We start from the raw sequence: 18,964 nt of genomic DNA on the forward strand, positions 1-18,964 counted from the left end.
ATGGTTAAACATGACAGCTAGTGGGTCCCAGAAGCCACTTGCTTAGGTAGGCACCTCATTGTAGCAATCGCAAGTGATTACCTGGCTACCCAGGGGCCAGCGCTGTGTTCAAGGACAGGGTGTAATCAGAGTCCCACCTTGAGATTCTGCTTTTTGGGAGTCATCTGGTATCAGTCAGGGGCCAGGCAGGAAATCAGTAATTGGACCAGTTTTTGTTTTTTTAAACTAAGAAAACTTATTATAAAGCATCGGTATATAAGGAAATGAAAAAGGCAAAAGAGTAACACTGAGAGAACACCAAGATGGGAACTGCAAGAAATAGCTAGCGCTCCTATAGGCAGGGTCAACAAAGGGAAGGGGTGGGGTTATTTAAAATCTAGAAGCTGGTGTTGCTGCCTCAAAAGTTCAGAGAAAGGGTCGGGCAGACCTTGAGCAGGGGAATGGCTTGACGGGTGCAGATGTTCCAGGAACTCAGATTACGGCTTCTTGGTGCTGGACCCGGACCTCCGAGGAGGTGGCTCTGGCTACGCTGGTGTCCGTGATGAGACACACTGGGCTGGGCCGGGGTGGCTGGGGGCGCGGAGGTGGATCTGAGGCCTGGAATCCAGAAGCCACTTGTCAGTGATAAGGATCACTGGTGAGGTGGCGGTGATGGAAGCTGGAAGCAAGTAGGAAGGGCCAGCCCCTTCCCCTCCTCCAGTTTTCCGGTGCCTCTCAGCGCCCCCTGTTGCTGCAGCGGAAATGCGGTTTGCAGCGTCCAGTCCTAACACCACATGGTGGCGAATAAAAAGGTGCCTTTGGAATCGAGAGAGTGGCTTAATACCAGCTCAGGCCAGTATAATTATTCTGATCTTAATATGTGGAGAAACAAGAAGCTTAGGGCTGAGGCAGAAGCCAGAGTTAAGAACCAACCTGTTTACTGCCGAACCCCATTTACTTTGAGTATTTCTCTTACCTGTTAAATTAGGACATGGTTACGATACTGTTATATGCTGAGAAGCTTGACCTTAAAGTTTTTAATGCACACACATCTGTGAATCAGAAATATCGGGGGTCAAGTAGGCAGCTCTTGGAAATAACAGGCAGTGCATCATGTAGACATAACCATTGAAAACAAAATTTTCTAAGAATGATTTTTATTATTTTCTTTTATATTTTATTATTTTTATTTTTTAAATTAATTTATTTATTTTTATTCAGTTACAATTGTCTGCATTTTCTCCCCATCCCTCCACCCCACCCCAGCCAGTCCCACCTCCCTCCCCCACCTCTACCCCCCCTTGATTTTGTCCTTGTGTCCTTTATGGTTGTTCCTGTAATCCCCTCTCCCCACTGTCCCCTCCCCACTCCCCTCTGGCTATTGTTACAATATTCTTAATTTCAATGTCTCTGGTTATATTTTGTTTGTTTTTTTCTTTTGTTGATTGTGTTGCAGTTAAAGGTGAGATCATATGGTATTCATCCCTCACCGACTGGCTTATTTCACTTAGCATAATGCTCTCCAGTTCCATCCATGCTGTTGCAAAGGGTATAAGCTCCTTCTTTCTCTCTGCTGCGTAGAATTCCATTGTGTAAATGTACCATAGTTTTTTGATCCACTCATTTGCTGATGGGCACTTAGGTTGCTTCCAGTACTTGGCTATTGTAAATCGTGCTGCTATGAACATTGGGGTGCACAGGTTCTTTTGGATTGGTGTTTCAGGGTTCTTAAGGTATAATCCCAGCAGTGGAACAGACACTTCTCCAAGGAAGACATACAGAGGGCCCAGAGACATATGAAAAGATGCACAGCATCACTAGCCATCAGAGAGATGCAAATTAAAACCACAATGAGGTACCATCTCACACCAGTCAGAGTGGCCAACATAAACAAATCAACAAACAAATGTTGGAGAGGATGGGGAGAAAAGGGAACCCTAGTACACTGTTGGTGGGAATGCAGACTGGTGCGGCCACTGTGGAAAATGGTATGGAATTTCCTCAGAAAACTAAAAAAGGAACTGCCCTTTGACCCAGCAATTCTTTTCTTTTATATTTTAAATATTTTTTATTTACTTATTTTTTAATTACTTTATTGCTCAATTATAGGTGTCTGCATTTTGTCCCCTCTGCTCCCCCCTACCCCAGCCAAACCTCCCTTCCTCCCCTGCTTCCACCTTCCCCCTTGATTTTGTCCATGTGTCCTTTATAGCAATTCCTGAAAACCCTTCTCCCCACTGTCCCCTCCCCCCTCCCCTCTGGTTATTGTTAGATGGCTCTTAACTTCAATGTCTCTGGTTATATTTTGTTTGTTTTTTTCTTGTGTTAATTATGTTCCAGTTAAAGGTGAGATCATATGGTATTTGTCTTTCACCACCTGGCTTATTTCACTTAGCATAATACTCTCCAGTTCCACCCACGCTATCGCAAAGGGTAGGAGCTCCTTCTAAGAATGATTTTTAAAACAGACTTAAATTTGGACTTGTATTGCAAAGAAACTTGAGATAAGTTTATTTAAGTAGATTGTTGTGTCTACTTTGCAAACAGTATTTAGACAGATTTTTAAGGGACTGTAAAACTAACTAGCTTCCTGCTATCAAATCACTATTTGTATAATTTATAATTGCATTTTAAAATTCTATATAGACTATACAGGCACTACAGTCTAAGGATATTTTATTGATATAAGTAAAATTTATTGATATAAATATAATCCAAGAATATACTTATACTACTCATGAAAGCTAGCTTTAGTTAACTGCTGAGTTCCTATAGTTTTCATAAACCATACACATAAAAAGGATTGAAGTGAATCCAAAGTTTAAAAGATCAGAAACTTAATTGAGTATAAATTCTAAATGCTCTAAATGTCAAATTGATGTTGAATTTATTGATGCATTGGAATAGCTTTATTGAATTGTCTTAAAATCAATTAACTATTTTTATTTGCTTTTTATGTAGTTCTCCATTTCAAAAAGGAAGCTCTTCATCTCTCAGCATCTCTCTTATCTGTAGAAAGTATAGTACAGTGAAAGTATTACAGTGCATTAGACGTTTTCTCTAGGGCTTTTGGGAAGTATTTTACGGATTCCATAGGTGTTGATTCTGTCAGCCACCATGGAAGTAGGAGTGTAGACTTTGGGTAGAGAGAAGGCCCAGTGGGGCTCCTATCACAAACCCCCACTTCAATTAGATTGGCTCCAGTTTTGTTGCTTTCATATATTGGGTTTTTTTAAAGAGAATAATATAAAAAACAATGTTTGCAAGCTGATGGACGATCTCCAAAGCCCTTTCCTCTACCTCTCTCTTCCTCAAGATTCTTCTACCCAGATCATCTTACTCTGCAGCCTCTGTAGGTCCCACACATCCATTCTTCAAAGGCTCCTTACTTACCTCTCAAGTGACTCACCTCTGACTGTAGAAGAGGTCGAACAAATTTTATTTACCAGATGTGAAATTTCTGGGGCAAATGTCCATTTTGATGGATCCTTAGTCACTTAAAAGCATACCACGCACATGGCATTCTTAAAGTAATAAAGGTTATTCTTTTGAAACCTGTTTTAATTCTGAATTAGGGTATTTGCACCTTCTGCCAGACATATTTACTTTGTATATATTATGAGAGAACTGTACATTGATTCTCAGAGGGATCTTTAAAATATTTATTAACGTTTTTTAAATTATAAAGTTTTATTCATTTTTTTCCCATTTCAATTAATTTATTTTTTAAATTTATTGTTCGGTGAATAATAGTGGTGAATTCAGACATTCCAGTCTTATTCCTGATCTTAGGGGAAATGCTTTTAGTTTTTTCCCATTGAGGATGATGTTGGCTGTGGGTTTGTCATAAGTGGCTTTTATTACGTTGAAGTATGTACCCTTTATTCCCACTTTCCTGAGAGTTTTTATCAAAAGTATGTGCCAGACTTTAGCAAATGCTTTTTCTGCATCTATTGATAGGATCATGTGATTTTTGTCCTTCACTTCATTGACTTGATGCACCATGTTTTTTGATTTGTGGGCATTGTACCAACCTTGCTATCTGGTGTAAATCCCACTTGATCATGGTGTATGATCTTTTTAATGCGTTGCTGGATCCAGTATGCTAATATTTCATTGAGGGTTTTAGCTTCTATGTTCATCAGGAGAAATGGCCATCATTTTTTTTCTTTCTAGTGGCTTTATCTGATTTTGGAATTATGATAATACTGGCCTTGTAAATGAGTTTGGGAGTCTTTTCTTCTCTAGATTTTTTTGGAATAGTTTGAGAAGGATAGTTGTTCATTCTTCTTTGAACATTTGGTAAAATTCACCTGTGAAGCCATCCAGTCCAGGACTTTTGTTCGTTGGGAGTTTTTTTTAACTGCTTGTTTGCTTCACAGGTGCTGCTTTAATTTCACTAGGTGTAATCTCTCTGTTGATATTTTCTGATTCTTTCTGATTCAGTTTTGGAAGATTGTACATTTCTAGGAATTTATCAATTTTGTCTAGATTGTCCAATTTTTGGCATATAGTTGTTTATAATATTTTCTTGCAATCCTTAGTGTTTTTTGTCAGTCATTACTTCTCTTTCTTTTATATTTATTTTAATTATATTTTATTGATTATGCTATTACAGTTGTCCCAATTTTTCCTCCTTTGTCTCCCTCTACCCCGGACCCCCAACTCCCCCTGGCATTCCCCACACCTTTGTTTGTGTCCATTGGTCATGCATGTAAGTTCTTTGGCCACTTCATTTCCTACATTGTACTTGACATCCCCATGGCTATTCTGTAACTACCAATTTGCACTTCTTAATCCCCTCACTACTTCACCAATTACCCCACATGCCCCACCAACCTGGCAACCATCAAAATGCTCTCAGTATCCATGATTCTGTCTATGTTCTTCTTGTTTGCTTAGTTGGTTTTTTAGATTCTTATGATCTTCTTTTTCTTAAATAAGTCCCTTTAACATTTCATATAATAATGGTTTGATGATGATGAACTTTAGTTATTTCTTATCTGGGAAGCTCTTTTTCTGCCCTTTGATTCTAAATGATAGCTTTGCTGGCTAGCACAATCTTGGCTGTAGGTCCCCACTTTCCATGACCTTGAATGTTTCTTGCCAATCCCTTCTAACCAGCAAAGTTTCTTTTGAGAAATCAACTGACAGTCTTATGGGAAGCCCCCTGTAGGTAACTAACTGCTTTTCTCTTCCTGCTTTTAAGATTCTCTTTATCTTTAACCTTTGGCATTTTAATTATGATGTGTCTTGTCATGGGCCTATTTCCTTCCATCTTTTTTGGGATTCTCTGTGCTTCCTGGACTTGTATGTCTATGTCCTTCACCAAATTAGGGAAGTTTTCTTTCATTATTTTTAAAAATAGATGTCCAATTTCTTTCTCTTTCTCTTCTCCTGGCACCCCTATGATGAGAATGTTGGAACGTTTGAAGTTGTCCCAGAGGCTCCTTACATAATATTTGTTTTCCTGGATTCTTTTTTTCTTCTTGTTGCTCTGATTCGTTGTTTTTGCTTCCTTAATTTCCAAATCATTGATTTGACTTGGGCTTCATCCATTCTACTGTTGTTTCCCTGTAATTTGTTCTTTATGTCAATTAGTATATCCTTCAATCAGACTGGATCTTTTTTATGTTGTTGAGGTCCTCACTAACTTCTTGAGCATCCTTATAATGAACTCTGCATCTGATAGATTGCTTATCTCCATTTTGTTTAGTTCTTTTTCTGGAGTTTTGAATTTTTTTTTTTTTAATTTGGGCTGTGTTTCTTTGTTTCTTCATTTTGGCAGCCTCCCTGTGTTTGTGTCTATGTATTAAGTAGAGCTGCTATGACTCCCTGTCTTGGTAGCATGGCCTAATGCAGTGAGTGTCCTGTAGGGCCTAGTGGCACAACCTCCCCTATCCTCCAAGCTGGGTACTTGGTGTGTGCCCTTCACGTGGGCTGAGTACACCTCCTCTTGTAGTGAAACCTTGATTGCTGTTGGCAGGTCAATGGGAGGGATTTACCCAAGCCAATCAGCCTCAAAGACTGGTAGTAACCACTGACCACAACCTTCATCATCCTTGGAGGATCACCTGTATAGGGGCAGGGTAGTGGTGCTCTGATGTGGTCTGTAGATGTCCACTGGGTGCACAGCTGTGAGGTTTCTAGGGTGGTGCGGGCCAAAGTAAGCCACCACTTGTGTTCTTCCTAGGGACATCATCTACATGAGCTATAAAACAATCAGCAGATGGCTACTAATTGTTTCGGATGCAGGTTTTCAGGCGAAGCCAAGCTGTGGACCTAGGCTGGCTGTTGCCAATGCCAGGCCTGGGGCCACTTATCAAGAGGTTCATGGGCCGGGAGCTTGCTAAGACCAGCTGTTGCTTATTTGAGGGGATTTGGGCAGTTCTGAAGTATGAGCCAACCAGCCATTCCTATGGAAAAGCCACTGTTAACAGCTTCGGTTGGCCCATAAGTTGGGTGGGTTGGAAGGCCAGGGGATCTCCAGCATGGGGCAAACCGTGTTAGCCAGGCTGATAGAGTCTCAGATGTGACACCTGCCAGTCAGTCTGTGGCTGTGTTGGGGGAGGGTTCAGAAAAGGAACAACTACTTCTGCCTGCCTATCTGGGAGAAAGCTGTCCCCCAGCTCTTGACTTGATGCCAGACACTTCAGTTCCTCCCCTTATGTTACTGGTGTCTGCCACTGGTGCCTTTCACTGGTGTCACTGCTTGTTACCTTGGTACTGAAGCCCAGAGGGAGTGAGTCTGAGTAAGTTTGTGTGTGGGTTCTTTAAGAGGAACTGCTTGGAACTCTAGAAGTTTCTTCTACTAACTCAATCCCTACTGGTTTTTGCAGCGAGAAGTTATGGGGACTTATCTTCCTGGCACTGGAACCCTGGTCTGGGGTGCCTGGTGTGGGACTGAAATTCCTCGTTCCATGATATCCTTCCCACATGGTTATCTACCACACAAGGATGTGGGACCAGCCCATTCTGCAACTCTGCCCCTCCTACCAGTCTGGATGGTTGTGGTTTCTTTAATTCCATAGTTGTCAGAATTCCACTCAATTTGATTTCTGACAGTTCTGAGTGATGGTTGTTCTGTAGTTTCATTGTAATTTTGATGTTTTTGTGCGAGGAGTTGAGCCATGTTTACCTATGACTACATCTTGACTGGAGGTTTACAACTTCTCTTTCATTTCTGATTTTATTTATATCGGTCTTCTCTCTTTTGTTCTTGATGATTCTGGTTAAACTTTTGTCAATCTTGTTAATGTTTTCAAAAACCAGCTCTTGGTTTCATTGTTCTTTTGTTTTGTTTTTGATCTTTACTATTTCCTTTCTCCTACTCACATTGGGTTTTGCTTTTGTTATTTTTTTAGTTCCATTAGATGTAAGGTTAGACTGTTGAGATTTTTCTTGTTCTTTTCTTTTTAACATATTTTACCTATTATGCTATTACAGTTGTCCTATTCCCCCCCCCCCTTCACTCCCCTCCGCCCTGCACTCCTCCTCCCTGCACTCCTCCTCCCACCCAGATTCCCCTACTTTAGTTCATGTCCATGGATCATACATATAAGTTCTTTGGCTTCTGCATTTCCTATACTATTCTTAACCTCCCCCTGTCTATTTTCTGCCTACCATTTATGCTACTTATTCTCTGTACCTTTTCCCCCTCTCTCCCCTTCCCACTCCCCTGCTGATAACCGTCCATGTTGTCTACATTTCTGTGGTTCTATTCCTGTTCTAGTTGTTTGCTTAGTTTGCTTTTGTTTTTGTTTTAGGTGTGGTTGTTAATAACTGTGAGTTGCTGTGATTTTACTGTTCATATTTTTTATCTTCTTTTTCTTAGATAAATCCCTTTAACATTTCATATAATAAGGAGTTGGTGATGATGAACTCCTTTAACTTGACCTTATCTGAGAAGCACTTTATCTGCCCTACATTCTAAATGAAAGCTTTGCTGGATAGAGTAATCTTGGATGTAGATCCTTGCTTTTCATGACTTGGAATACTTCTTGCCAGCCCCTTCTTGCCTGTAAGGTCTCTTTTGAGAAATCAGCTGACAGTATTATGGGAACTCCTTTGTGGATAAATGTCTCCTTTTCTCTTGCTGCTTTTAAGATTCTCTCCTTATCTTTAATCTTGGTTAATATAATTATGATGTGCCTTGGTGTGTGCTTCCTTGGGTCCAACTTTTTTGGGACAGTCTGGGTTTCCTGGACTTCCTGGGAGTCTATTTCCTTTGCTACATTGGGGAAGTTCTCCTTTATTATTTGTTCAAATAAGTTTTCAGCTTCTTGCTCTTCCTCTTCTTCTGGTACTCTTATGATTCAGATGTTGGAACATTTAAAGTTGTCCCTTAGGGGGTTCCTAAGCCTCTTCTCATTTTTTTGAATTCTCGTTTCTTCATTCTGTTCTGATTAAATGTTTCTTTCTTCCTTCTGGTCCACACCGTTGATTTGAGTCCCGGTTTCCTTCCATCACTGTTGGTTCCCTGTACATTTTCCTTAATTTCACTTAGTATAGCCTTCATTTTTTCAATCTAATTTTGTGACCATATTCAACCATTTCTGTGAGCATTCTAATTACCGGTGTTTTGAACTGTGCATCTGATAGGTTGGGTATCTCTTCGTCGCTTAGTTGTATTTTTTATTGGAGCTTTGATCTGTTCTTTCATTTGGCCTTTTTTTTTTTTGTCATGGCGCACCTGTTACATAAAGGGGTGGAGCCTTAGGTGTTCACCTGGGCAAGGCAACCCATGTTGCTGTGCCATGACGCTGTACATGGGGAAGGGGTCTGAGAAGGAACAATGACACTTGCTCTGCTCTCTGCCTAATTTCAGTCACTTCACCCACTACCCACAATCAAATTGGGCTCTTCTGGTGCTGATTCCCAGTGGGTGGGTTGGTGGGTGGGTTTGTGTATGTTCTAGGACCCTGTGGGTCTCTCCAACAAACTCTCCTGTAAGGCTGAGAGTTTCTCCTGCTGCATCAACCCCCACAGGTGTTTTCAATCAGTGGTCTGAGGCTTTATTTCCCCTCGATGGAGCCCTGGGTTGGGTGGTCTATTGCTGGGTCAGCAAGCCACAGCTTGCCAGCCAGCCTTGCCTTGCCTGCCCCGGTCCTCCAGCCACTGTCTTGCCACGAGTCCTCTCTGCCTGGCTTCCCATCTCTGCCCCTCCTACCGGTCTGGGTGAATGTTTCTTCTTTAACTCCTTGGTTGTCGGACTTCCATACAGTTCGATTTTCTGTCAGTTCTGGTTGTTTTTTGTTTTTAAATTGTTGTTGTCCTTCTTTTGGTTGTGCAAGGAGGCACAGTTGTCTACCTACACCTCCATCTTAGCCAGATATATCTTGTTTCTTGATATAGGCCTGTAATGCTATGAATTTCCCTTTAGGACTGCTTTAGCTGTGCCTCATAGATTTGGAGTTATTGTGTTCTCATTTTCATTTGTCTCAAATAATCTTTTGATTTCTTCCCTTTTCTCATTGTTAACCCATTCATTGGTTAGTAACATGCTATTTAGCCTCCATGTATTTGTGGGGGGGGGGGTCAGTTTTTTTCCTTGTAATTGAATTCTGGTTTCTTACTATTACAGTCAGAGAAGATGCTTGATATGATTTTAGTCTTAAATTTATTGAGACTTGTTCTGTGTTCTAACATGTGATTTATCATAGAAATTGTTCCATGTGCATTTGAAAAGAATGTATACCCTGCTGCTTTGGGGTGAAATGCTCTAAAGGTATCAATTAAATCCATCTAGTCTGGTGTTTCCTCTAAGGTCACTGTTTGCTTGTTGATTTTCTGTCTGGAAGACCTATCTATTGATGTCAAAGAAGTGTTGAAATCCCCTGCTATGACTGTATTACTGTATTAAACCTTAATGTCCATCAAGGTTTTTTTTTTAATACATTTAGTTGCTCCTATGTTGGGTGCATAAAGGTTTACAACTGTCATATCCTTTTGTTGGATTTGTCTTTTTATCATTATGCAGTGTTCTTTTTAGTCTTTTACTATAGTCTTTGGTTTAAAGTCTATTTTGTCAGACATATGTATTACTACCCCAGCTTTTTTTCATTTTTATTTGCATGAAATATCTTTTCTATCCCTTTAGTTTAGTCTGTGTGCCTCTGTGTTCTGAGGTTGTATAGACAGCATATATGTGGGTCTTGTTTTCTTATCCATTCAGCTGCCCTGGTTCTGTTAAGAGCATATAAGCCAATTGCATTAAAAGTGATTACAGATAGGTACATATTTATTACCATTTTATTCTTTATGAATGTGTTCCTCTTTTTTCTTTTTCTTCCTCTTTTCAAAGAAGGCCCTTTAATATATCTTGTTATACTTGTTTGGTGGTAACAAATTCCTTTTACTTTTTATTCTGTGGGAAACTCTTTTATTTCTCCTTCAATTTAAATGATAGCCTTGCTGGGTAAAGTCTTGGTTGTAGGTCCTTGTTTTTTATCACTTTGAATATTTCATGCCAATCCCCTCTGGTCTGAAATGTTCTGTTGAGAAATCACTGGACAGTTTTATGTGAGTCACTTATAGGTACCTAATTGCTTTTCTCCTGCTACTTTTAAAATTTTCTCTCTTTGTTTTTGCCACTTTAATTATGAGGTGGCTTAGTGTGGGCCTCCTTGGGTTCATCTTGTTTGGGACTCTCTGCACTTTCTGGACGCGTGTGCCTTTTTCCTTCTCCAGGTTAGGAAAGCTGTAGTCATTATTTCTTCAAACAGTTGTTTAATCCAGTGCTCTCTCTCTGTCTCTCTCTTCTACTTCTAGTACTCTGGATATTTTTACACTTCTTGTTATCCTAAATGCCCTATAAACTGTCCTGATTTGTTAAAATTCCTTTTTCTTTTTTGCTGCTCTGATTGGATGTCTTCTGCTACCTTGTCTACCAAATCACTGATTTTATCCTCTGCTTCATCCAACCTACCAGCAGAGTTTATCATTCCCCAAAAGACAAAGATTTCGCCTTATGGAGGGAGGGCTCTACAGTCTTTAGGTGTATGAGGGGAAAATGGCCCCATCCTAGAGCTACACAACTCAGTCTGTCCCAGATCCTGCTAGGGTCTTGATCTTAGTGGGGCAGGACCACCAGGAGTCAGAAGGATGGGGCTAGTGCATCTTCCGTGAGGGGAAGATGTCGGTCAGTTTTGTTGCAAGATGGAAGGTGTGCCCCCTCTGCAGAGCCACACACTCAATCTGTTCCCAATTCTGCCCAGACCTTGGTGGGGCAGAGCAAGCAGCAGTTGGAAGGGTGGATCTGATGGGAGCCCAGAGAGTGGGACTAGCAGATCTCCTATGAGAGGGAGGCACCAGTCAGATTCAAGGGACCATGAAGTGAGTGGCTACGACCCCAAAGCCACACACCTCATTCACTGATACCCCCTGAGTCTGTACAGACCTCTATACCCTGGCCCAGGCAGCTGACTCCTCAGCAAGGTATAAGCTCTTCAGGGTGGAGCTATAGGGAGTCCAGAGTGTGGAGATATGGCTGTCCCCCAGGGTATGCCATATGGAGGGCAGTGCTCCACACCAGAAAGATGGTGTCTACAGTATAGGAGAGACACAGCACAAGTGTCCTGGTGGTTGTCCCTTAAGCTCTCTTTTCAGAGCCACAAACCCCAGTCTCTCCTTACACAACTCTAGTGTACTCTGTGCTCCCCCCCCCAGAGCCCAGGGTAAGTGGCTTGAGTGAGATTTTGGATGTTGGCCCTTTAGGTGAGTGCCTGTATCTCTAGCAGACTCCTGTCTCTCCCTGGTGGACAGAATTTCTGCTGATTTTCATAGCCAGGTATTATGTGGGTACCTCTTTTCAACTCCGGTGCTCTAGGCTGGGGAGCCCATCTTGGGGTTAAGACCCCACACTACTTGGGGGACCTCTGCAGCTAAGATATTCCTCTGGAATCTCAGCCACTGTCCATGGTATTGAGACCAGCTCTTTTCACACCTCTGCCCTTCCTACTAGTCTTGATGTGACTTCTGTAAATCCTTGGTTATAAGACTTCTCTTAAGCTAGTCTTCAGTTGGTTATTCAGGTTGATTGCTCTATATTTTAGTTTTAATTAATTTCAGTTTGGTCCTGGAAGGAGGTGAGTGTTAACATCTACCTACTCCACTGCCATCTTGTGGTTTTTTTAACATAAATTTGAGATCAACATTATGGTGATTTGGGCTGTGGCAGTAGCAAAAGGAGAGGGCACATTGCAGAGATATAACATTAATTGGAGGGCTTTCTCTCAGTACCTGCCATGTGTGTGAACCTTAAGGTTTACTTGATCTATTATGCAAGCAGAAATCTTACACTCCAATTTCAGAGGGGAGTGTAAGAGTAGAGGACAGTTGGGGAAGTGGGTTAGAGCTGGAAAAGTGCTTTATACTGCTTATACTCCTGTGAAACAGATCCCCAAGTTATGATTCCCAATGGCAAATGTGGCATTGCTCCTTTTTGTTAGTGGATATGTGTCGAGAACCAGTGTGCTAGTTGCTGCCGCACATGCTGTAGAGTGAACAAATCTTAGATGTTGCCTTGAAGTGATAGCAGTTCAGGAGGGGTGACGAGTATGTAAATGACTGACTATAATACAAGCTGGAAACGTGGAAACAGGCGTGCGTGTTCTGACTGGCCAGAGGGAGGGTTTCACCACGGCAGTGTTTGAAGTACACTGTGATGAAATATAAATGGGTCCTGGAAGTAGGGTCACTCCTGTCATTTAGTGTCAGGTTAATGGAAGGCCTCCAGGACAACAAGGCTGGGAAGATAGACTTGGGTCATGGCATGAGAGGCCTGGAATATCATGGTGAGGATCACAAAGCACCACAAAGTTTTGGGGGCAGGAAAGAGACATAATGCAATGGAATTTGAGTACGCTATAACTGTGGTCGTGGTGTATGAAGATGTGAAGGACTGAAGGCAGAGAGACCAGGTTAGGGTCCGACGCTGACCTCATAAATATTGGTGGCAGGGGGGTGGGGAGCTTGTGTGAAATAGAGATGACAATTCATTATTTAATGTACCTAGAAAACAGCACAATCAGAAAAACATATTCCATGAATAATTACTGCTAACTATTACTGCTAAAGTATAATTTGGACCCAATTGTGAAAGAAATCTGAGAGCAAGCACATGGCCCTGTGATCTTTCACAATATGCAGAGCCTTTCAAAATTAAGTAGCACATCCCAGGAGGTCAAACTGGAAATCCTTTTCTTGGAATTGCATGCCTCAGACAGGCTTCCAGCATGTCCCTGGGGTCTGAGAGACATGATGGAATGACAGAGAAAATGAAGCAAAACTGGGGGAATACACAGATGAGTCACTCTTGCTGTTGGAGGGGTATGGTGCAGCAGACAGGGTAGCAGGCAGTCAGCCCTGCAGATGCTGGTTTTGATCGGGGACATTCCAGGCTTAATTGTAAGTCAAGTGCACATGTGAGCCTGGGGTGGAGGCTTATGCCCAGAGCAGGGGGTTGGTGGGAAAATTTCCAAGTGAACATACCTCTCTACTTGCTTTCCCAGGTCATCCCCCCAGTCCTCTTTCCACTATCCTTCAACAAATAGCTGTTCCAGAAAGAATGGCCTCCGTGTAAAGATCACAGATAATCAGAAAAGGTCAGAAGGGGCCTCTGCAAAGGCACAGGGGAAATCAATAAATAAGTGTTAAAGAATACGTAGCAGAATAAACACACACCGTAAAGCAGAAGAAAATATGAACCAACTTCTCGGTGGAATAAAAACAATTTTAAAAACATTTCTTCTTTGAAATGAGATCAAATCAGAAATAGGACTTACAAGAGGTATGATTTTAACAACAAGACAAAAAGTCAACTGAGCTGGCAGAAACAGAACAAATGAGATTCATATCCACAAATGCTTATATTGGAGGTAAAGAAAGGACTAAAAACTACGCAGCTAAAAAGGACTAAAAACTACGCAGCTAAAAAGGACTAAAAACTAACATATCCCAAAATACAAGGGCATAAAATAGAAAATGAAAATACCAGCAATAAAGAAGGAAGGAGAAAAGCTACCTGTTTTTGCTTTTTGTTTTTGACAAGACAAGAAATCTGAGAGAGAAGGCACCGATAGCGTTAGGAGTAAATGGGGAGACGCCATGTGGGTGCTACAGCCACAAGAGAAAACATGACGCTATTATGAACAGATTTGTGTCAATAAATTTGAAAACTTGGAAGAAATGGTTAAAGGCCTAGAAAAATGTGGTTTACCAAAGCTGTCTCAAGAAGAAAAAATACCCTATCGATGATCTGGAATCTGCTTTCTTAACAATCGAGTGTGCCTGTCTTCCTATCAACAAAGACATTTCCACAATATCATGTTAGGGTGTTAAATTTTTACTTTCCCAATCTAGCAACTCTATAATCTACAATTAATATAAGATGTTAAATTTTGGCAGAGTTTTATCTTAGAAAAAATTCCCCAAAGAGGAATTTCTAGGTCAAAAATGCCTTTTTTTTTTTTTTTTTTTGAGCAAGGTTTAAGAACCCAGGGAGCACCACACTTATTCTGGGCTCTAGGGGCCACTGAGGCACTTGGGCGATGGCTCCTGGCACCATGCCCTCCTCAGCCTGCAGGGAGGTAGTCTGTGTCAGAGGTAGAAATGGCACCTCCGAGGGGTACCAAAGCTGGGCAGATGTCTGGCCAAGGGCAGGAAGAGCAGGGAGCAAGGGTGTATGTCCCTAAGTCCAGCTGGAGCTTTATTTGCTGCCCGCCGTGACCTTGAGGCACTATAGGACACAGTCAGCAGCCCTGGCACGAGCTGCTTCCTTGGTGGTTGCAGAGCCATGACATGTGGTGGTCGGCTATGTGGGCAGCTCCACCAGCATTGGCAGAGCCCACTCAGGCTCAACTCCTCAATATCCAGGTAGAGGGCATTGAAGGCCTGCTCCTAAGAGAGCTCACTGAAGACACTGCAGCAGGCAGGCACCAGAGCACCTAAAAAGCCCAGAGGGCAGCTACAGAGGGACAGGATCTTCTTCTCTGTCACCGAATTTCACAGAGAATCCCAGATGCAGCTGTGGTTCCAAAGTCCATCCAGGCAGAAGCCCACACCGGTGGAGAAATAATTATCATCAGGCTCTGCCTCATTCCCATCCCAGACCTCCAGAGGCCCTGTGTGCACTGGAAGCAGCATTTTGGCTGCTGCATTATGCTTTGCCAGCTTTTTGGAAGTGCCGTTGCCAACCTCAGTGAAATGCTCCATTCGGCAGGTCATGGTAAACTCTTTGTGGTGGGCTGGCCCAGACTCCTGAGTCACCCTGGACTCAGGCAGCCTCCAGCCTTTCTGCACCACCAGCTCCTTCAGAGCACCAACAGGGTTGCACTCAGACCACTGAGGGGAGATGGGGCCGCACGTCCATGGGGGGCTCCTGGTTGGGACAGCAGATGGAACAGGAGTAGCAGCCACTGCAGCGGTAAAAACCGAGATGTCCTGAGGCAGTGAGGAATCTAGAGGAGAACAAGGACTGCTGTGCTCCAGGGTCAGCACCAGCATGCTCCCCACTTTGAGGTGTTTGAGGGCCCCTCTGCTGCCTTGTGCTTAGCTGCCTTCTTGCTGGCGCCCTATCCTCCCCCGTCCCACACTGGAAATGTTATACTAATTGCTGGAAGAAGGGTCCTTTATCTTTCCATGAGCTCCCCAAATCAAGTCATGCCAGTCAGAACTGCTCCTGAGCTCAGACACCTTTGGTGGAGATTCTTTCTCTGCCGTAATTTCCTCTGGGAAGTCCTTTCTCTCAATAAATAGAGATGGCTGTGCAGCTGGTGTCACCAATGGTGACCCGAAAGGTGATATGGCGGTGGACTTGGCCCTGGCCTTTGAGAAGGTCGTGCATGAGCATCTTCCCTATCCTGGTCCCACACTCCTGAAGAAGGCTGATCGGAGTCTTGCCAGGGTCAGCTGCTGGCATTTGTTGTCTACTGGGCAGCCCGCAGCCTGTGGGGGTGCTGGAGCCCCGCTCCTGGCACTCGTTCCCTTCTCTGTCACCACGGGCACACAGTTACTTCAGCCTGCATGTGGCCCAGTGCACCCCAAACAGGAGAGGCGGGGCCCAGCCCTGAGTCAAGATGCCTATTTTCAAGCTTTTGTGACACAATAACTATAAAATTTTAAAGGCATGATGGGAAAGCATCGTGGGAAGAGAGAATAACTGGAACAAGTTTAGGTACAGCAAATATAAAATATGTCCTGAGAATGGGAAGCTATCTATGAAGTAAAAAGTGTACTATGACATTGGTAAATCAAATTAGTAGAGCGATATTATGCTAATAATTATAGTTATGCTAACAGTAATTTTAAATACTAGTGAATATACAGTAATTATAGTAAGTAGTAAATGTAATAGTACTAGTAGTAAAACAATTCACTTCACATTGTATACATTTATACTGATCTCTGTTCAGGTTAGAAGTTGTATAAAATGATCTTAATGGTTTTCCAAAATGGAGCTGCTGGAGGATCTGAAATTGCATAATTCTGCTTCTCTTCCTTTCTTTTGGTATATTTCATCTTCCTGCCAGACACTCTATTTTTGTCATTGAGAAGGACATTTGTTAGAGTCTCTATAAACACAGAGACGCTACCGCAGTACACTTGGGGTTCAGCCTCATCATAGCCTGGAAACCCCTCCCACTCTGAATAGATTCTTCTGAAATCTAGCGTGGGGCCAAAAGAGGTTTACAGGCCCTGGTAGCTCATTTGGTCAGAGCATCATTCAGACGTGCCAAGGTTGTGGGTTTGATCCCTGGTCAGGGCACATACCAGAAGCAACCAATGAATGCATGAATGGGTAGAACAACAAAGGGATGTTTCTCTCTGTCATCAATAAATTTTTTAAAAAGTAGTTTTACAATTGTAAGTATCGGAAACAGTTTATTCTTGCATTTTATTTATTAATTATTGTAATATTTTCCAGATATTGACTGTAAACCTAGCTTTGCCCCATCCTGTTTGTAGACTTCCCCTACATAAAACTCTTGTTCAGAGCAGCTCCATTCACCTAGAATGCCCTTCCCACTCCCTTTCTACCTGTATTTCTCTGTTCATTTTTTAAGATAAACTCAACTGGCACCTTTTCTTGGGGGACTTTCCTGATACCCCCTTCCCAGGATGGGAGGTACTCCTGTCCCTCCACTCTCACTGCGGGCCCTGGCAGGGTTCTGAGCACTTGTGATGCACGTCTTGTGTTTATTTGATTACATGTCTCCTCCTACTAGATTTCTGGGCTCTTTAAAGAGGGGACCAAGTCTTGTTTGTCTTTTAATCTTTCACACAGTGTCTGACTGATAAAAGGTATTTAATCAGTGCTTGCCGAGTGAATGATTCACAGTCCTGGTGATAGAAATGCTTGAGCACTTCCAGGGATGGAGCCGCCCTGGTCCTGGCTCAAATTACCAGCTCCCTTCACTCTGGACCATGGTAATTCCTACTAGGAGGTCTGCCTTTTCCAAAGTACAACTCCTACCATTTCACATTGTAACAGTTCCTGATATTTCCACTGAATAGTGTATTTTGGAGATCACTCTGTATCACTTCATAGAGATCTTTCGTGTCTATTTTCATAGCTGCACAGTTCTTTCAATCACTTCCCTGTGTCTGGCTTTCCAATATTTTACAATTGTGAACAATATGACATTAAATAAGCTTATGAATTTTGTTACTTTGAAACATACAAATTTATATATGGATAGCTACAAACTGACAAAATAAGTTAATTCAACTCATAAACATAGATTGTTACTCTCCAGAAATTAACAGGTAAGGCTGAGGGGTGTTTTAGCATGTGAATGCTTCATTTGAAAAAGAATCCAGTTCTAAATTACATTTAATGTACTCTCTAGAAAACCTGAGAACATCTGAAGAGAAAGAAATACATTTTCTTCATAAACGTCATGTCAAAAGTACAGTAAATTTTGGACTAGTAAGTTTAGTTGGTATTATTAACTTCGAAAAACACTTTTTCATCTTTTAAGATTAAATCATCTTTTAAAAATATGATGTCAAGTTCTGAAGATATGTCAATCAAACACCATTAGTTTGGAAAGTGATTAGATTTTGCTTGAGAAACTTGGAAATAGTACAGGATAATTACTTTATGTGATTTATTTTCTTTTTTAAATAGAAGAATTAAGAGGAAGTATCTTTTCTGTGGTGCACTATTTCTCACCACTTTAATTTTTTTTTTTAAAGCCTTCAGTTGGGACTCTTCTTGGTTGGTCAAAATCCTTATCCTTTAGCCGATTTTCCCCCACCCGGTGGTTAAGAGGATTTTACTGTCTTGCATCTGGCCCTGGATAGGTTTGCTCCTTCTGTAGCATCTCCTGTGTTTAGATCAGTGAAGAGTACCTTCTCCCGTTGATTGTGTGAGAGCAAAGCGAGACAGTGGCCAAAGAATGTGTATTTGTAAGGCTTGATTGACTGTGGAAAGGCTGGTAGGATTTTTACCTGCTTTAAGGTTTATCAATCCTTAATTGGCAAGATGGCAAATTTTTGACAAGGAAGTTGTATTGTGTAATCTCAAAAATATAGCAGTGACTTAATGAGTGTAAAGTTCAGGTCAAATATACTTAATTCTGGTACCACCTTAAGGTTTCACATCATTGACAAGTGGGTTGCAAGCTTTTTTTTGTTTGTTTCCTTTCTTTGTTCTTTGCGATAAAAGTAATAGGAATGAAATGGTCGTTTTTACCCTATAATTCTTGCATGAACAGGATGGGCGTGAACCTGCAGTGGCAGGGTTTTAATGACTCACCGCACAATATCTGAGTCCTAGTGATGGCAGACAGTGGTTAGAGGGTCGTAGTTTAGAGATTAATACGCCCTAGACACAATCTATGAACACGGTGTAGCTCTCTCTTGGGACAACAGTGTTTTTCCTGAAGTGGCTTTTTAGCTTAAATACGTGTATATATATGTTAGCAACTTGCCAGGCTATGTGTATATATTATTTACACTGAGTACATATATTACTTACACA

The 18,964-nt window shown here is 41.8% G+C and overlaps 1 protein-coding gene and 1 pseudogene across 1 annotated transcript in view; one reads left to right on the forward strand and one right to left on the reverse strand.

Moving 5' to 3' along the window:
• Positions 1-18,964, forward strand: part of ARL14EPL (ARF like GTPase 14 effector protein like) — a 52,579-nt gene that overhangs the window by 9,866 nt on the left and 23,749 nt on the right. The gene's annotated exons all lie outside the window — the stretch shown is intronic.
• LOC112315056 (RISC-loading complex subunit TARBP2-like) lies at positions 14,687-15,946 on the reverse strand (annotated as a pseudogene).

Source organism: Desmodus rotundus, chromosome 1 (genome assembly GCF_022682495.2).
Source record: "Desmodus rotundus isolate HL8 chromosome 1, HLdesRot8A.1, whole genome shotgun sequence".
NCBI lineage: Eukaryota > Metazoa > Chordata > Mammalia > Chiroptera > Phyllostomidae > Desmodus > Desmodus rotundus.